Source organism: Lagenorhynchus albirostris, chromosome 15, assembly GCF_949774975.1.
Source record: "Lagenorhynchus albirostris chromosome 15, mLagAlb1.1, whole genome shotgun sequence".
Lineage (NCBI taxonomy): Eukaryota > Metazoa > Chordata > Mammalia > Artiodactyla > Delphinidae > Lagenorhynchus > Lagenorhynchus albirostris.
The window spans coordinates 15388637-15406501 of record NC_083109.1 but is presented as its reverse complement, the minus strand read 5'-3'; the positions used below and the strand labels follow the sequence as shown (position 1 = coordinate 15406501).

General features: G+C 43.5%; 1 long non-coding RNA gene across 1 annotated transcript; it reads left to right on the top strand.

The window, feature by feature from the left end:
* Positions 1–1519: 1519 nt before the first annotated feature.
* LOC132505942 (uncharacterized) lies at positions 1520–4348 on the top strand. Its single transcript, XR_009535636.1, has 3 exons — positions 1520–1679; positions 2622–2791; positions 4109–4348. It is a non-coding gene; the product is annotated as an uncharacterized LOC132505942 (long non-coding RNA).
* The last annotated feature ends 13517 nt before the right edge of the window (positions 4349–17865 follow it).

Below are 17865 nucleotides of genomic sequence, written 5' to 3'. Positions count from 1 at the left end.
GCCATGTAGCCAATGTCCAATAAATGTCCACTATAATCATGAAAAAGCAGTGGGGGTAATTCTAGGGTGTGGGAGAATTTTTTGAGCATGTTAACTAACACTCCTTTTTTTTTTTTTTTTGCGGTACGCGGGCCTCTCACTGCTGCGGCCTCTCCCGTTGCGGAGCACAGGCTCCGGACGCGCAGGCTCAGCGGCCATGGCTCATGGACCCAGCCGCTCCGCGGCACGTGGGATCCTCCTGGACCGGGGCACGAACCCGCGTCCCCTGCATCGGCAGGCGAACTCTCAACCACTGCACCACCAATGAAGCCGTAACACTCCTTTTTTAACTTGCTATTCAGCTGACTGCTGAGAAGAGCCCTGTTGGTTTATCTCAGGAAATGTGGCTTAAATGTGATTGGCTTCACATTAATTTCACTTCCAACCACAGTGCTAAGGGGTAGTGTGTTCACCCTTCAATGTCCTTCCACCCTTTTCAACTCAAGTCCCCCTCTGTGATCTAGTCAGTTACTATTATTCCTACTTCACAGCTGGGAAGGCTGAGGTCCAAAGAGGTTTTGCTTGCTGTCTCCTCTTCACCTGTCATTCAGCAAGGACTCTCTGTGTGGCTGGCACTGCAGGTATTACATCGAAACAAGTCAGGAGAAAGCAAGAGAAAATGTCACCTGCCATTCAGGGAAGAGAGTGACGCTGGGTAATCTGGCAACAAATGTGGCAACGCCCAAGAGTCCCAGAGTGTGGGAAAGTCAGGGCACTTAGAGACGTCCCAGCTAGCCGATTGCTTCAGGCTTCTAAGAAGCTCCTTTTTTTTTTTTAATTAATTTATTTAATTTTTGGTTGCGTTAGGTCTTCGTTGCAACAAATGTGGCAACGCCCAAGAGTCCCAGAGTGTGGGAAAAAGTCAGGGCACTTAGAGACGTCCCAGCTAGCTGATTGCTTCAGGTTTCTAAGAAGCTCCTTTTTTTTTTTTTTTAATTTATTTACCTTATTTTTGGCTGCGTTGGGTCTTCGTTGCTGCGTGGGCTTTCTCTAGTTGGGGGGGGCTACTCTTCATTGCAGTGCTTGGGCTTCTCATTGTGGTGGCTTCTCTTGTTGCAGAGCATGGGCTCTAGGCGTGTGGGCTTCAGTAGCTGTGGTGCAAGGGCTTAGTTGCTCCGCAGCATGTGGGATCTTCCCAGCCCAGGGCTCAAACCCATGTCCCCTGCATTGGCAGGCAGATTCTTAACCACTGTGCCACCAGGGAAGCCCCTAAGAAGCTCCTTTGTAATGCCCTGTTCTGCCCTCTTTGCCCCCTCCCCTATTCCACCCTAAAGGTGGGTGGTCCTCTAGCTTGTTCCTGAATGGCTTCCTGACCAGCCTGGTGACACCTCCCCCTCCAAGTCCTACATTTCCCTTCCTAGGCCTCACACTCTTGCCTAAGGGCAGAAACAGCCAGCAACACTCCGGATGACGTGGTCCCTGTCCTCACCTGAATGTTGGGCTTATGAAATAGCAGCTGGGAGGGCTCAGGGCAGTTCTGGCAGGACCACACTCGTAGGAGCGGGTATAAAGGGTGAAGCCAGCACTGGCTACCACAGCTCCACCTGCCCTCAGGATGAAGCCTAGCAGCCTTACCGTCTTCCTGGTGATATTTGCCTTTGGATTCCTGACGTCCTGGGTTGTGGAAGGTGGTCTCAGAGGTGAGTTGGACTCTCTCAGGCCATACGCAGGTGCCTGAGTCAGTGATAGCTCAGAGTGGGAATAGCCTCTTCCTTGTAGCCTGGGGGCTGACCTTGAAGTCACCATTCCAATGGTCGGGCCTATGGCCCCTAATTTCAAGCATCTCTCTGAGGACTTCAACTTAGGGAGTTCCTGCACATCCAGAAATTTACCTTTCACCAGATGGACCTGTTTACCCCAGCCCCTGTTTTTCTTATTTTTCTTTCTCTATAGCTCCTTCTTTACTGTTTTGTTTGGTTTTTTTTAATCTCTCTTTTTCTCTGTCACATGATTTTGGTCACTATCTTTTTTAATTTTCCAAATTGGTCTCTTTTTCTCTTAATGTTTCTTATTTTAACAGTCATTCTCTCTTTCTCTATCTCCTTCCCAGTAGATCTGTTCTCTTTTATTTAATCTCTGATGAGTGGCCTCTCCTGGAATCACTGTCCTGTGCTGCCTCCCTCCCAGGCAAACCCGGGCAAGGGATACCTGACCATGAGCTCTAGTTAGCACTTACTGGACCTGGCCTATACTGACTTGCAATGGCTGATTGTAAAATCTTCAAGACTTTTGCGAGCTAGTTGATGTCACATTGGTAGCTTGAAATTAGCCATGATGGGAATATTTACACCACGCAAATTGGCAAACTCTACAAAGTCTCCCTCTTAAAACATCTAGTAACACACCACCATCTATACCTTCTTTCTTGTGCCATTGACTCCCTCCTGGCTGAGTGGTTGGCTGAGCTAGGCACTGCCCCACACCTGCCTTGAAACTAGAATCCTAACAGTTCCCTTTATTCCTTTGGGGTCAGCCACCTGGGTTAGGTTTTCTCTCCTCTCCTGGGAAGCTGATTCCTTCTCCAGGATTGTGGTCATGACTCAGCATCAGCTTCTTCTTCCTCCTTTGTTCTTACCTTTCAGAAAAATGTAAACCTGGAGCCTGCCCCTTCCTACGCCTTAGGAAGTGCATTGGCTATGAACCCTCTGAATGCCGGAATGACTGGCAGTGTCCACGAAGGCAAAAATGCTGCTCCAACGCTTGTGGCCACAAATGCATGGATCCTGTATTCGCGGAAGACTCAGGTGAGAAAGTAGAGTCTTGGAAATGGGGACCACGGAGATTTGAGCTTGAGGACACGCATCCTGAGGAAGTAGAGAGTGCTCCTCTGAACTGGGATGGAGGCTGGGACAGAGCCAGGGATCCTCCACCCCCAGCTCTGTATGCTCAGGTAGACAGTGGGTCAATTCGTGAGCCAGTCAGCCAGCTGGCCAATCAGTTAATGAATCAGCCTGTCTGTCAGACACATACAACACTGGTTAGGGTCCCCTTGGTGGGAAGGAGTCTCCTTTAGGACATACACCGGCCTCAGTTTTGGTCCTGAGGTTGGGGAAGAACTGATTTCCATGCACAGGGTGGAGATGGGGTTGGGAGTTTGGGTGATGTGCTAAGGGGTGAAGCCTCTGAGTTGTGATTTTGTTTTTACCAGTTAAGTTCACTCCTGGGAAGTGTCCAGTGGTTACTGGCCAGTGTAAGAGACCCAACCCTCATAAACAACTGCCTGAATGACAGCCACTGCCCGAAGGGTCTCCAGTGTTGCAGGGGGGGGTGTGGGAATTCATGTGTACAGCCGGTTAAAGATAAGGAGAAGACCTGGCAAGAGCCACACACCCCTGTATCCTAATATGGTCTCAACCTCCTGGTGCCCTTGCATGTGAAGGAGGATGTTTGAGGTCTCCCAATACTGCCCCCTCCCCCAAGCAGATCCTCTGCCCTTCAACACCCTTCACCCCTTAGAGTTCCTTAGACAAGAAGTGCCAGGGGGCACCTGTGACAGGTAATGCTGGGTCTTGGGAAGGAAGGCTTCTTGGAATAAGCCAGGAGGAAGGAGCATGTTACAAGGGGCAAAGGTTCTATCTTTTAATATCATCTCTGCCTCTGACTGACTGTGTGCCTATGAGCAACTGACTGTATCTTTCTTAGCCTCAGTTTCCCCATCTGTAAAATGGACACAATTATATCTACTGAGATACTAAATGTAAAAGTGCTTTTTAAGACTTAAAGTGCTGTGTGCATTGAGAGAGTGTTGCTATGGTTATGGCTTCGATTGGCTGGGTTATCTGGAACCAAAAGAAAGTCTAATAAGATGCATAGATATAGATCTGGCCCAATGCCCTGATTTTACCAGAGGGGAGACTGCAACAGAGAGCCAGTGAAAAGCCTGGATTCTTTTCTTGATTCCTAGATCAAAGACTGGCACTGTTTCGACAATTCCAGCACCATTCTCTCTCTTTACGTATCCCAAAGGACTTAGGGCCTGGTGGCAGAAGGACCCTCTTGGTAGGAAGGATATAAGGGTCACTTAAATTGTTCCTGTGCTGAGGATCCGCTTTATTTTCTTTCCACAGAGTTGCCAGCGCCATTTGCATACAATTAGCACTTCCTGGTCTGTGTGACTTGGGGATTACCTTTTTCTGCCAAGCCTGGAAAAAATGAGAGCACCTTGGTGAAGATGTGGTTCTGTGACCAATACCTCCTTGGGGGCCAAGATTTGGCCTGTTTTATCTATGTATCCCCAGCATCCAACGTGAAGCTTGACACACGACAGGAGATGTCTGCTGATTAGTAAATAAATAAATGTACCAGGTTTTCTCTGCGTTTCTATCTTCCTTGACTCATTGTGTCTGGTCTAGGATATGAGGTGTGAGATGAAGAATAAAATATCTGCATGTGTGGGATTTCTCCCAAAACCTATAAAGTAGAAAAAAGAAAGTGTTTTGGATCTAAGCAGATATGGGTTTAAATCCTGCATCCATAGATTACTGGCTATGTAATTTTGGGCAATGACTTTGTTCCACTGAGCCTTAGTTTTGTCATCTATAACATGGAAACGGTAACAACAACGCCAATTTCATAAAGTTATGAGGATTAGAGGTGATAACATGTGAAAGGAATAGCTCAGTGATTGTCACATACTAGGGGTTCAATAAATGCTAGACTTACCTCAGGGTAAGCAAGGCACAAGGAGTTAAGAAAATGGTTGAATTTGATGACATCAGTATCAAAACTGACAAACACAAGAGTTGAAAGATAAATGATAGCTTAGAGGTAAATATTTGGAATGATTATCACAGACAAATAAACAGAATGAAAACTATGTGAAGAATTCTTGCAAATAAGTAAGAAAAACAACCTACCTCTTAGAATAAATGAACTATGAATAGAATGGACGATCAAATAAGAGATTATTATTGTAACAGATGGTATATAGACATATAAAGAGCTTCATCCTCACTAGTTACAAGGAAAAAGCCAGTTAAAACAACCGAACACCATTTTTCATCGGTCAGAATGGCAAGAATTAAAAGTCTACAATATAAACACTCAGAGGCTCTTAATAGTTTGCTGATGGAAGTGTAAATGGGTACAACCACTTAGAAGAGTGATTTGGTTATGCCTAATAAAACTGAAAATTCACATAAGATATCATTTAGCAATTATCTTTCCAGAGACATAGGAGAGGCAAAATACCTGCCAATGGGAACCTAACACATGTATTAGGATGTTTAGTATAAGATTGTTCCAAAGAGTCAGAGATCGAGACCAGTCAAGATGGCTCTCATTTGTGAAATGGTTAAATTTTCATACTTCGATACGCTTGCTATGCTATAGAAAAATAAAAATAAATTTATATGAATCAACATGGAGAAATATCACAGAAAACTTATTGGGAAAATCAGACTGGTGATATAAATGTGTAGTATGAAGTATTCATATACGTTTTAAAATTACACATAAAATACCAAGCTGGTTATGGGTATATACCAAAGAATACACACCAAATGCAGGACGATGCCTTCCTACCTAGAAGAGGAATTAAAAATGGGACTGGTAGTGCTGAATATGGAAAGTTATGATTTATCTTCAAGATTTAATACTTGAACAAAATAATACCATTTGCAGCAACATGGATGGACCTGGAGATTGTCATACTGAGTGAAGTAAGTCAGACAAAGACAAATATCATATGATATCGCTTATATGTGGAATCTAAGAAAAGGGTACAAACAAACTTATTTACAAAACAGAAATTGAGTCACAGATGTAGGAAACAAACTTACGGTTACCAAGGGGGAAAGGGCGGGGGAGGGATAAGTTGGGAGGTTGGGACTGACATATACACACTACTGTATATAAAATAGATAACTAATAAGAACCTACTGTATAGCACAGGGAACTCTATTCAATACTCTGTAAAGACCTATATGGGAATAGAATCTAAAAAAGAGTGGATATATGTGTATGTATTGATATAACTGACTTTGCTGTACAGCAGAAACTAACACAACATTGTAAATCAACAATTCTCTAATAAAAAATTAATTCATAAAAAAAGGATTTAATACTTGAAAACAAAATGAATATATAATGTCCCCACTCTAGGTACTTCTAGGATAAAACATATCTTTCTCAAAAAACCCAAAACAAACAAACAAAAAAAACCTTTCTCTTTTTTTTTCCTTCCAAAAGCCACACCCAACAACGTGGAGAGCAAAAAACGAAAACTCAAAAACCATCTTGGGTGAAACTAGAAATCGTTTGTACCCACTGGCTACAATATAGAACTGGAAATCAAATTCTTAAATTGCAGAAAGGTGAAAGCTAATGGTTTGCAGCAGGAGATATTTATGGGAAGCCCTGCAGAATGTTTAAAAGGCTCTGAAATTAAGAGTGGGAAAGAGAGGGAGATTGTTTCAAGGGAGGTGTGCTGTTTTAATATCTGTACAAAGAACAATTGGACTCGCAGGTCTATGCCCATACCTTGGGCAACTCCTAAAGAAGTTAGAGGCTTTGGTCTCTGTAGAAATTGAAAGGGAGGAACCCTGGGTTCAGCCATCCCTGGCACGGGGAAGGAACTGAGACGTGGTGCAGAGAATGAGAAGGATCGAAAAGCTCTTGTGAATAGTAAGGTCTCCCAGCAGTCTTCCACTCCGGCTAGAACTTACTGTCAACTAGCTTATCTAAAATCAAATATTTGGACGACAAAGTTAATTTTGCTCTGAGACCCTCCCAAGGTCTATATGGAGGAATCCCATCTTATTGCAGGTGGTCCATTAATTCTGCCTTATTGTTTTAAAAGAGCGTCTGCCCGGGCTTCCCTGGTGGCGCAGTGGTTGAGAGTCCGCCTGCCGATGCAGGGGACACGGGTTCGTGCCGCGGTCCGCGAAGATCCCACATGCCGCGGAGCGGCCGGAGCTCCGCAACGGGAGAAGCCACAACAGTGAGAGGCCCGCGTACCGCCAAAAAAAAAAAAAAAAGAGCCTCTGCCCTTCCAATCCTCTTGGTAAGTTTTGAACCCATCCTTCACTGACTGACGGGGTTCTCTGCTCAAATCACTTCTTCCTAGTCACTTGATTTCTCCCTTTTTAAGAAGATTGGGGGATGGGGGGATTTTCTTTCATCCTGACTCTTCAAATAGCTCTTCTTTTAGGGAAGTTAACTTGAGGGGGTATCTCTTACTTCGAACCAAAACAAGCCTTGACTCAGTCTCTCAAAGAACAGGCAACGTGGGTGTTGAGAAACCACTTGATCAGGTTTCAGGAACAGAGGTTGATTCCCAATTTTGCTGCTGACTCATTCTGTGACATTGGCCATGTTCCTTGACTCCTTTGTATAATAAAGGGATGATCCAGTTGAACTGTAAGATTCCACTTTGCTCTGCTGTTTTACGAATTAATGATTCATAGAAGCACCTTTGAGGGAAAGCCCCAGTGGTATGGGCCACGTTCTTGAGTTGGATGAACTCCCTGTGTCTACAGGTTCCCCTCTTTATCTTTCAGCCTCATCTTCTCCAGCTGTTGTGGTCAGCTTCCAGGGCACCTCCTTACCTGGTGATTGTGACTTATGAGGGTCCCAATGAGTCTAATAACACCGTCTCAGTGTACAGATGGGAAAACTTAGGCCCAAAGAGAAGATGTGCCCAAGATCATAGAGTAAGTCGCTGGTAGATCTCAATATCTTTATCTCCAAGCCCCATATTCTTTTTCTTTATTTCGAGTTAATTGTTTTCAGATTATGTAGTGGATACCGTAGTCGGCCGTCAGATCCCTTTAGGATGAAGGCCGCCGAGCCATTAGGTGCTGGGGTGTTGCTGGCTGCTGACACTGAGAGCTGAGTCCCTCCCTGGGAATTTCCCTGGGCCATAGTGAGCTGTTTCAACCAAGGTTACACCCATTCCCAGGGGCAACCTGTATCCACAGACTGGCTGATGTTGGGGTACAAAGGCTCAGCTCCATAGTTTGATTAGGGGCACCTCTGAAGGACCCTCCCAGCTCCAGAGCTCCCCAGGGGATTGGCTGAGCCTTTGTTGCAATGAATCACAAGTCCACTTCTTTTTCTCCCCAGCTGTGTTTCTCTTACTTCTCACAGGTGTTGCTTCTCAGAATACTCCCCAGAAAACCTCCTACACATAAACATCTGCCCCTAAGACCGTTTCCCAGGAAATGTGACCTAAGGAAGATTATACAAGGTAATCATTGCCAAAAAACAATATTAATATGAAAAACTGCTCTGCTAAAGACAATGTTAAGAGAATGAGAAGACAAGCCACAGACTGGGGACAAATGTTTGCAAAAAAACACACATGATAAAGGACTGTTATCCAAAATAAACAAAGGACTCTTAAAACTCAACAATAAGAAAATAAACAAGCAACTCACTTTAAAAATGTGCCGGACTTCCCTGGTGGCGCAGTGGTTAAGAATTCGCCTGCCAGCGCAGGGGACATGGGTTCGAGCCCTGGTCTGGGACGATCTCACATGCCTCAGGGCAACTAAGCCCTCGCACCACAACTACTGAGCTTGTGCTCTAGAGCCTGTGAGCCACGACTACTGAGCCCATGCACCACAACTACTGAAGCCCGCACGCCTAGAGCCTGTGCTCCACAACAAGAGAAGCCACCACAATGAGAAGCCTGTGTACCTCAAGGAAGAGTAGCCCCTGCTCGCCGTAACTAGAGAAAGCCCGCACGCAGCAACAAAGACCCAAAGCAGCCAAAAATAAATACATAAATTTAAATTAAAAAAAAATAAAATTAAAAAATAAAAATGTGCCAAAGACCTTAATAGACATCTCACCAAAGAAGACAGATGGCAAATAAGCATATAAAAAATGCTCCACCTCGCGCACGTCATCAGGGAAATGCAAACAGGAAAAACAGTGAGATACCACTACACACCTATTAGAATGACCAAAATCTGGAACACTGACAACACCAAATGCTGACGAGGATGTGGAGCAACAGGAACTCCCATACATCACTGGTGGGAATGCAAAATGGTACGGCCACTTTGGAAGCCAATTTGGTAGTTTCTTACAAAACTAAACTTACACTTACCACACAATCCAGCAATCATGCTCCTTGGCATTTACCCAAAGGAGTAGGAAACATATGTCTACACAAAAAACTGCACACAGATGTGTATAACAGCTTTATTCATAATTGCCAAAACTTGCACGCAACCAAAATGTTCTTTAGTTAGCGAATGGATAAATAAATTGTGGTGCATCCAGACAATGGAGTATTATTTGGCTCTAAAAAGAAATAAGCTATCAGGCCATGGAAAGACATGGAGGACTTAAACACCTATGAATTACTAAGTGAAAGAAGCCAATCTGAAAAGGCTAAATGCTGTGTGATTCCAGCTATACGACATTCTGGAAAAGGCAAAACTATGGAGACAGTAAAAAGATCAGTGGTTGCCAGAGATTGGGAAGGGGGAGATGAATGGGCAGAGCACAGAGGATTTTTAGGGCAGTGAATACTCTGTATGATATTATAATGATGGCTATATGTCATTATACATTTGTGCAAACCCATAGAATGTACAACGCCAGGAGGGAACCCTACTGTAAATGATGGACTTTGGGTGATTATGATGTGTCAGTGTAGGTTCATTGACTGTAACAGGTGCACTACTCTGGTGAGGGATGTTGGTAATAGGGGAGACTATGCATGTGTGGTGGCAGGGGGTGTATGGGAAATCTCTCTACCTTGTTAATTTTGCTGTGAACCTGAAACTGGTCTAAAAACGTTAAGTCTTTAAAAAAAGAATTGGAGAAACAAGGAATTTCTGGACTCCTTAAATATTATTAAACTCATTGATAAGAGTTTCATTTTTAAAAAGCGATCATTGTCAAAAAATTGGAGAAGTAGAAAAAAAGAACCCTATCACCGCTTCTTCAGCATGTGTGTAACCTACGAGTTTATCTCCTCTCAGGGCTTGGCCTCCTCCCCCTGCTGCAAGGTGATACATGGGCTGGACTGTATTTTCCTGAGCCCGGGGTCCTTAGTCTGGAATAACCCTTGCTGGAGGTAAGGGAAGAATACAGCAAGATGATCTGGTGAGGTCTTTGGCATTCCATGTTTCCCAAAGTAATCCAGAGTGGGCATTGACACAACATAGTTAGTGCACCTGCTGTGAACTGCAGATAATTTTCTTTATTTGTCCGCAGGTCAGGTGAATATTGGGTGGATGAGATGAGAGACAGACTGAAGGATAAACAATTCTCAGACCGCGTACAGTCTAAATCTACACAAAGAGAAACATTTTCCGAAACTGCCCGTAATTTGCAAAGCCATCCTCCCAGCCAAGTATTGGCGTTATTTCACGAAGCAGCCCTTTTGCTCCTTTTGAACTGTGGCTCTTGCAATCGATGGGGAATAAGAAGCACTTTATACAGAAGACAAACCAAGGCTTTCACAGGACCACGTGTCCAGGCTCGCCCGAGGTCTCAGGCGGGCCTCTTGCCTCCTCCCCACGCTTTGTCTAGAGGGAAGGTGTGGCTTGTTCTTTCTGATTCAAGTGCGTTTTTTCCTTGACTGTGATTACACTGTATATGTAATTTCATATCCTCTTCTCTGGTTTATGTTATAACACAATTTCCCGATGTTGTACAAACTGCATCAACATCTTGACCTTCATGAGAGCAGGGGCGTCAGCTCTAGCAACCTCAGGTGCACCATGCGCTTGGCTGGGAAAGGCCACTCAGGAAACAATTGTTTAGCTGAACTCAGCTAATGACTACATTGTTATCCACTTCAGGCTTTGTCATCATTTCTGTAACTCCACTGGACAAACCAGTCATTTCCAGTTCTTGATTTCTTTTATAGATTATGTGGATATGTAAATCCTTGTGCATGAATCATTTTTTCTTTAATTCAGATTTCTCTGTTGGATCAGATGCCTAGAGGTGGAATGTCTAATCAAAGCATTTGGATATTTTTAAGGCTTTCAACACAAATCATCCCTACTCTCTGCTTCTCCCAAGGCCTTCAACAAAATCAAATGAGACAGAGGACACAAATGATTGTGTTAAGAATTTACAGGGTGCCTGGAATATAGTCAGCCCTCAGGAAATACTCCCCTCATCCCACATAGAAAGACACGCATAGGTGTGCTTGTAAACATACAGATCTGCAATCCAATGCACCCAGCCTATGAGTACTGACGCTCTCTCCTAAATAAAGTATAAGCTCTCCTGGGCAGCTACAAACAGGTATGCCAGAACTGTCAAACTTGACTGTGAATGAGAATCATAAAATGCATATTCTGATTCAGTAGGTCTTAGATGGGGCCAGAGATGCTGTACTTCTCCAGCTCTCTGTTACGCCAACGCTGCTGGTCTGTGGACCACGCCTTGAGTAGCAAGCAGGTGTGCCACAAAGACACAACAGGCACATAGAAACACATATGCAGGCATAAGTGAAAACCCACATATGCACATGAATTTGCAATTTCTCAGAAATACTCTAGGTAATAGGAGTCAGATCTCCAAGGGCATGGACCCACATTTCATGGGAAAAATTTGATCTGTTGGCATCTGTCCAGAACCTAAGAAAAGTTAGGCTCTGGGAGTGCTAGGGCAGTGCTAGAGTGGGGTGGGACAGAAAAGGACAGGACAGGACAGTCTGGACATTCTGTCCCTGAAGTAAGTGCTGCTCCCATGAAATGGGGGCTTGGAGTCCTCCTAAACTGTCCGATCTAGACCTCTCTGGTACCTGGAAGCCTTCACTTCCCCTTTGGTAGCAGCAATCTCCTTCCTCTGCCCCAGCTTCCCCAGGGTCAGAAAAGCAGGGAGTATCCGGTGAACTTGTGGTTCACCTTTTCCTTTTCCTTTTCCTAACAGTATCTTTTGTTAAACAGAATTTTAATTTTGGGGGGGGGGGTAGTGACAAGAAAGAGCCTTATTTGTTTATTTTTTTCAGCCAATCATTTAAAGTGAACAATTCAGTATCATTTACTACATTCACAGTGCTATGTAACTGCCACCTCTATCTAGTTCCCAAACATTTCCATCACTCCAAAGGAAACCCCCTTACCATTAAGCAGTAATTCCCCCACCCCCAGCCCCTGGCTACCTCCAGTCTGTGTTCCATCTCTGGATTTTTCATATAAATGCAGACATACCATACATGACCTTTTGTGTCCGGCTTCTTTATCCATGTCAGAGCATGTATCAGTATTTTAGTCCTTTTTATGGCTGAACTTCCGTCATAGGGATACACAACATTTTGTCTATTCACCCACCAATGGCCATTTGCGCTGGCTACTATAAATAGTGCCGACAAGAACATGTATGTGCATGTACTTTTTTTTAAAATAAATTCATTTATTTATTTAATTTATTTTGGCTGCATCGGGTTTTTTTTTAACAACTGTATTGGAGTATAATCGCTTTACAATGGTGTGTTAGTTTCTGCTTTATAACAAAGTGAATCAGTTATACATATACATATATCCCCACATCTCTTCCCTCTTGCGTCTCCCTCCCTATCCCACCCCTCTAGGTGGTCACAAAGCACTGAGCTGATCTCCCTGTGCTACGCGACTGCTTCCCACTAGCTATCTATTTTACGTTTGGTAGTGTATATATGTCCATGCCTCTCTCTCGCTTTGTCCCAGCTTACCCTTCCCCCTCCCCGTGTCCTCAAGTCCATTCTCTAGTAGGTCTGCATCTTTATTCCTGTCTTGCCCCTAGGTTCTTCTGACCATTTCTTTTCATTTTTTTTTAAGATTCCATATATATGTGTTAGCATACGGTATTTGTTTTTCTCTTTCTGACTTACTTCACTCTGTATGACAGTCTCTAGGTCCATTCACCTCACTACAAATAACTCAGTTTCGTTCCTTTTTATGGCTGAGTAATATTCCATTGTATATATGTGCCACATCTTCTTTATCCATTCATCTGTCGATGGACACTTAGATGGCTTCCATGTCCTGGCTATTGTAAATAGAGCTGCAATGGACATTTTGATACATGACTCTTTTTGAATTATGGTTTTCTCAGGGTATATGCCCAGTAGTGGGATTGCTGGGTCGTATGGTAGTTCTATTTTTAGTTTTAAGGAACTTCCATACTGTTCTCCACAGTGGCTGTACCAATTTACATTCCCACCAACAGTTCAAGACGGTTCCCTTTTCTCCACACCCTCTCTGGCATTTATTGTTTGTAGATTTTTTGATGATGGTCATTCTGACCAGTGTGAGATGATGATAGCAGGCAGCTTCCCAGAGCTTTCCTCCAGCACCCCTCGGACTGTGGACCAGCTCTGGCTTGGGACGACCCAGCCAACTTCTCTGCCAACCAGTGGGCTGCCACCACATCCTCTCCAATGAGTCTAAATCCTAACCTTGGAGAGGATTCACTCTCCTGCATTTTGTTCTTTCCCCGACTACTCTCCCTCAGCCCTAGGGTTTTCTTTCTTTCCTTTTTAGTTAATCCCTTGTAACCACTAATCATTTTCATATTAAACCTGCCCTGTTCACATTACTGAGTTCTTTCTGTCTTCTCATTCAATGCTTATACACTAAAGGTCTATGAATCTATCCTTGGCCAATATCGCAATATTTTATTTACTCTAACTTTATAATAAATCTTAATAATTTGTAGCATAAGTTTTTCTGCCTTATCATTTTTTTAATGTTTTTTCAAAATTTATTTATTTTTGGCTGCTTTGGGTCTTCGTTGCTGCACGCGGGCTTTCTCTAGTTGCGGCAAGCGGGGGCTGCTCTTCCTTGCCGTGCGCGGGCTTCTCATTGCGGTGGCTTCTCTTGTTGCGGAGCAAGGGCTCTAGGCGCATGGGCTTCAGTAGTTGTGGTGCGCAGGCTCAGTAGTTGTGGTGCACGGGCTTAGTTGCTCCGCGGCATGTGGGATCTTCCCAGACCAGGGCTCGAACCCGTGTCCCCTACATTGGCAGCATATTCTTAACCACTGCACCACCAGGGAAGCCCCTTTCTGTCTTATTCTTATATTCTTCTTCATTTATGTCCTTGCTATTCTTGTCCCTTTGCTTTTCCAAATAAATTTTTTTTCCAAATAAATTTTTAAATAGCTTCTGCAAGATACATACACATGCAAATAAACAAAGCAACAACAACCTGTTGGGATTTTCATCCAGGGTGGCAATGAATCTATAAATAAATCTAGGGAGAAAATACATCTTTACAATATTAGGGTTTGCAATCTAGGAATATGCTATATCTCTTTCTATTTAGATATTCTTTAATTTCTCTCAAAAAGTTTTACCATTTACTACATAAAGATTCTGCGCATCTTTTCTTAATTTTATTTATAGCTATTTGATTTTTTATACTACTATAAAAATTTCATCTTTAATTGTTTCTTTCTGGGATGTAGAAGTATAATTCACTGTTTACTGCTGAGTGCCTGATCTATCAGCATCAGAGACCAACATTCATGCTCAATATAGAGCCGTTCCCTGGGGTGATCAGCCAGCTACCTGGTGGCAGGTTGATTACATTGGACCACTTCCATCATGGAAGGGGAATAGACACTCTGGCTATGAATTTGCCTTCCCTGTATACAATGTTTCTGCCAAAACTACCGAACATGTACTTATAGGATACCTTATCCACCTGTCATGGTATTCCTTACAACACTGCTCTGATCAAGGAACTCACTTCGCAGCAAAAGAAGTGTGGCAATGGGCCCATGCTCATGGAATCCACTGGTCTTACCCGGTTCCTCACCATCCTGAAGCAGCTGGCTTTATAGAACAGTGGAATGGCCTTTCGAAGACTCAGGTAGAGTGCCAGCTGGTTGACAATACTTCGCAGGGCTGGGACAAGGTTTCTCAGAAGGCTGTCTATGCTTTCAGTCAGTGTCCAATATGTGATGCTGTTTCTCCCATAACCAGGATTCACGGGTTCCGAAATCAAGAGGTAGAGACAGGAGGGGTACTACCCACTATTATCCCCAGGGAGCCATGAGCAAATTTTTGCCTACTTGTCCCCTTGACTTTGTGCACTGTTGGCCTAGAGGGGTTAGTTCTGGAGGGAGAAATGTTTCCACCAGGAGACACAACGATGATTCCATTGAACTGGAAGTTAAACTACCATCCTACCACTTTGGGTACCTCATGCCTCTGAATCAACAGTCAAAGAAGAGAGTTACAGTGTTGGCTGGGATGATTGATCATGACTACCAAGGGGAAATTGGACTCCTACTCCACACTGGAGGTAAGGAAGAGTATGTCTGGAATACAGGAGATCCCTTAGGGACCTGGTAATATTATCATACTTGCAATTAAGTCATCAGAAAACAATGACCCAATCCAGGCAAGGCCACTAATGGCCCAGACCCTTCAGGAACGAAAGTTTGGGTCACCCCATCAGGTAAAGAACGATGACCAGCTGAAGTGCTTGCTGAAGACAAAGGAATATAGAATGGGCAGTGGAAAAAGGTAGTTATAAATACCAACTACAGCCATGTGACCAGTTACAGAAATGAGGACTGTAATAGTCATGACATTTCCTCCTTATTTTGCTATAAATACATGTGTATGCGTGTTTATTTTCTTTCCTCTCTTATTACCTTATCATGTAACATAAGATGTATTGACCTTATATCATAGTATTTATGTATCGTTAATTTTATGTCATAGAATTTGTTACTGGATATGAAGGAGAAGAGTAAACATCACTCTAGAGCTTTTCTTCCTCTTCTGGGGAAGGAATGAATGTGTTTTGGTTTGTATACAGGATAATTGTACGCTGTCTGGCAGAATTATGACCCTGTCATTGTCTTTACTTGAAGATTAAGTATGGTTTAAAAAGATTCATATAGGTGCCGAGTTGACTTGTAATCATTTATTTTATGTGTCAACTTGACTGGCCATGAAATGCTCGAGTTAAACATTATTTCTAGGTTGCCTGTGAGGATGTGTCCAGATGAGATTAGCATTTGAATCTGTGGACTCAGTAAAGTGAATTTCTCTCCCCAGTGTGGTGGGCTCATCCAATCTGTTGAGGGCCCAGTAGAACAAAAGGTGAAGGGAGGAGGAATTTGCACCTCTTCTCCTGCCTCTCTGCATGAGCTGGGACATCTCACCTCATTATCTCCTGCCCTTGGACTAAAATTCACACCATCAGCTCTAACGGGTTTTTTTCTGGCTGTGCCATGAGGCATGTAGGATCTTAGTTCCCCAACCAGGGATCAAACCCGTGCCCCCTGCAGTGGAAGTGCGGAGTCTGTACCACTGGACCACCAGGGAAGTCCCAGCTCTTAGGTTCTTAGGTCTTCGGACTTGAACTACATTATACCACTGACTTTCTTGGGTCTTCAGTTTACATACGGCAGATTATGGGATTTCTCAGCCTCCATAACTGTGTGAGCTAATTCCTCATGATAAACATAAATAAGTAAATACACACATATATACATTGCTATGAATACATTTGTGATATATATATATATATATATATATATATATATATATCTTACTGGTCCTACCAGTTCTGTTTCTCTTAGGGTAGAACCCTAATACTCTATGTTAAAAATTACTATTAACCTCAATAAAAGTTGTCAGTGTGAACTTTAAAAAATAAAACAATTGTTTTCATTACTAGTTTGAGCTTTGCCCTACCCAGTTGTAAAAATTCCTCCTTTTTATATAACAAATTTCCACAAATACACAGATTTCCTTTTAGATATTCTATTCTATTCCATTAGACTATTTGTTTATTCCTATACCAACATCATACTACATTTATTATTATAAAGTAAAAATAATATAATTAATAATATTTTGATATGTGGTCTGGCTAGCCTCCATTCCTGTACTTTTTTTTTTTTTAAATTGCAAATACTCCTTTTTATTTTTTATTTATTTATTTTTTTGCGGTACTCTGGCCTCTCACTGTTGTGGCCTCTCCCGTTGCGGAACACAGGCTCTGGACGCGCAGGCTCAGTGGCCATGGCTCACGGGCCCAGCCGCTCCGCGGCATGTGGGATCCTCCCGGACCGGGACACGAATCCGCGTCCCCTGCATCGGCAGGCGGACCCTCAACCACTGCGCCACCAGGGAAGCCCTATTTTGTCTTTTTTTTAATCGTTAACCTAATTAAGTTCTCTGTTTCCTTTAGAATCCATAGAGCAAAGTTCCCTACTTGGCTCTAGCTCTCGGAATTCCGGTTCTTGTTACTCTTTCCACGCCACTGAGTCAAGAACCATATCACTATCCTGTGGTTCTGGCCAAGAACATGTCATCAAAATGACCTACCATGACAATACTCCTAGTGTTGGGAAAGGCAGTCTCATGCATGCATCCCCCACTACAAAAGAATGGGCCTTGGACCTGGAATACTTACTTACCAAGACATAAGGAGCCCATACAACCTGTGCCAGGCTTATTGTCATGAGTGGAAATATCTTTCCCTGTTTTAAGCTCAATGCATGCTCCTTTGTTTTGTGTGTGTGCCCTCTGGCATCTGGTTAACCCCACTGCTGTATCTGCCCTCAGTGGGGAAGGGATGGGGTCCTTCTACCGTGTCATGAGAGGAGTGCCTACATGTAAATTGCCCGGTATCAGGTGCCAGGAGAGACTCCCTAGCCATGGGAAATCGAAGCCCGCTATAGAAGCATCTTGTGTAAGTGAAGCATTGTTTCATCCGTGCTGTGCTTTCCTTGGAGACTCTGATACCAGCATACAATGGACAGACATATGTGTTTGGAGTCCTCCCTTGGGACTGATAATCGGGTACACGTTGTTCTGCTCAACACTTATTTTAAGATAGAAGCAATAGTGTCTTGGGAGAGAAGAGAAATGAAAGAGGCTCATGATCACCACAGAAGGAAAGTATC